We start from the raw sequence: 2959 nt of genomic DNA, 5'->3' as shown, positions 1-2959 counted from the left end.
CAATGTGTGCATGTTATTACTTACATTAGGATCCAGATGAACATGTGGAGCACTGGTACAGAAAGGATAAATTCCTACAAACTTATGGGCACTCCATTCAGCCAATTCCTAACTTAGAAATGTGGCCTATGAGTAACAGTCCTCCAATTGAACGACACCAAAGCCAATGTCAGGCAGACCTTAAGAGAATAGAAAAAAGGCCAAGAATGAACCAACAAAAAAATGGGGCATGCTATCCAAAAAAGGAGTTAAAATGACATATTCATAATGTCATCAACTTGGCCACAACAAAAAAGGATGTCCGACAAGGGTATGAACTATACTATACAACTATTTTTCAATGTTATATCTTCATTGCATTTTCTGTAACCTCACTGCATGTTCACTGCACTTTATTATTTTAGAGTGGTCCTGAAGAGTCTTCAGCTACTACAAGGCCAACAAGTGGTGCAACTACGGGAGGAAGGGGGCAGAGTAAGGGGGCAATGATACACCAACTTGCAACTACTAGAGGAAGGGGCAAGGGAAGGGGTAGTGGAAGGGCCACAGTACAACAATTAGACCTACTTACTAGGGATGTATTTTCAGGGGTGCAATACCAAGAGAAAGAGGAACTTCAAACTAGTGTGAAAAACGGTATGGGAAGTGCACCTGAAGTTGGATCTTCATTTGCTGCTGGTAAAAAAAGGCCAAGACATGTTGGATTTGAATGCTACACTAACCTAGAGGCTGAAAATACAATCCTTAATGTAAGTACAATCAAAACATTTAATTATGTTACTTTTTAACTTTTCCATGTCTAATATTAAAGGCTTTATACCTTTTCAGCATGGTACTTCTGGTAAAAGGGTTATCAATAATAGGAGTAGGTTGAGTAGTACCACTTTTGTGCAACCAAGTGATGGAATTAGGCTACCAGGACTAAGACGGAATGGAGGAGATGCAATTACTAATTCCCAACTTCAGCAAATGAGTGCATGTCGAAGAAACATAGTTGGATAACCCACAAATAAACAACCACCACAAAAAGATGCAACTCAAGTGATCATGGATAAATTTGCCAAGAAATAGCTTAAGTGACTTGGATTTTTGTAGTTGAAAGTGTTCAGTTTTTTTTGTTGAACCCCCTATTGGTAAATGTAATTTGCAGCAATATATACTGTATTTTGTTAAACCTTCTTTTACCATTTTCTTTTGACTACTTGTAATGTACTGCATTTTTTCCACATTTGTAAAACCTTTTTGGAAATTTGATTTCATTCACTTTTGTTATTATGTTTGAAGCAGTTATCTATTGAAAGAAATGTGTCTTGCAAGTTGTTTACAGCTTCTACAACAGGATATGAGTAGGTTATAATTTGAAATTTTCTTTTGAATTTTATGATGTTTGGATTACAAAATCCTATTTTATTACCAATTTCTTTACATTTTGTTACGTTGCAGAAACAAAAGAGTCAATTTTAAGATCGAATGGAGCGTGGACAATGTTACCAAATTTTGGTATCTAATGGAAATACGCACAAATTGAGAATTCCAGCAACTACTTAGAACCAATGCGACCAAACTATGATTCAAACATTGTGAATTACATCAACAACTAAATATACTCTAAACATCCTACAACAACTTGTTACACAAATAACATCCAAACAACAGAAGGCACCAACTACAAAACATTATCAAACACTAATAGCACTAACAAACATCCCACAAATACACTATCAACCACCTTCAGCCACTTTCGAATTCTGTTGGCAGCAACAATCACAAGAACAACAGCATAGCCAAATCATTATGACAAGTAGTAGAACAGTAAACAACAACTTATTCATCCATTGTGTAGCTCGTTCCCTTTTTTGATCAAACGCCTTAATTCTCTTCAATAAACCCAAAATAACTTTATTTACATGGTTAGGAAATGCCCCCTCAAACCACCTGAAGTAGTTACATCCTTCTTTGTCCTTTAAAACATATCCCGATAAATCAATTTAAAAAGCTAACCGTTTCTTACCAATATAAAGATCAAAGAAACAAAAAAGACTATCGAAATATATACTCACTATGCCAATTTTGCATACAAAATACCTTCTGCCTGGGTTTGCCAAACTCCATCAGATTATCAACACACGTGCCCGATCACATTGGCACAAATCAGTCCTCTCTGACATTCTCAGACGTTGTCAAGCAACAAACTGAGAGAGAGAGAAGATGCGAAGAAAGTTTCAACTGAAAATCGAAGAAAGAGGACGACAGAGAAAATTGGAGGTGATTTGGACTGGTTTTGTATCAAAATTCGTAATTAATCGAGTTCAAAAAAGTTTTCTGCGACACATGTATCAAATATGTATCACGCATGTATCACACACACAGGTATACATGGATATACATGTGATACACAAATGATACACATCATTTTTTTTCATGTTCAGCTTTTACTTCGAATTTTCAATTCAAACCACCTCAAAACTTCACCAAATCATCCCAAAACTGAGATTCAAGCTCCTTAAGTTGTGCCCAATCTATTCTAATAACACCCACTCAAAACAAAGCAAAAAATTGATATTTTTTGCTACAAATAGCTAATTGGCTAATTTGGCTAATATTAGTAATATTTTATCAATTGGCCAATTTTTGTAATGAGCTACTTATAAATAGACATAGCTGGTAATTTCCCTAAGTAATAAAGTGGAAAGCTGATACAACTTTAGGGCTGCCGATGTATTTGGGCCTTAGAAGAATGTCAAACGAAAAAGGAATTTTTACCTTCCTATACTATATATAAAACTTTATTACCATCCCTAATCAAGTTTTAACTTAATTACATGGTCATATACAATTTACCAATTATATACAAATAAGTTATATATGAGTATCCCTTTATATTAGGAATTGAATAAGGAATATCAATTATTTCCCCATTCATCTATTCATGCCCCCCCCCCCCCTCTCCGTCTCTTTC

The sequence above is a fragment of the Nicotiana attenuata genome, unplaced genomic scaffold (assembly GCF_001879085.1).
Source record: "Nicotiana attenuata strain UT unplaced genomic scaffold, NIATTr2, whole genome shotgun sequence".
Lineage (NCBI taxonomy): Eukaryota > Viridiplantae > Streptophyta > Magnoliopsida > Solanales > Solanaceae > Nicotiana > Nicotiana attenuata.
This window is presented reverse-complemented; position numbering follows the sequence as displayed.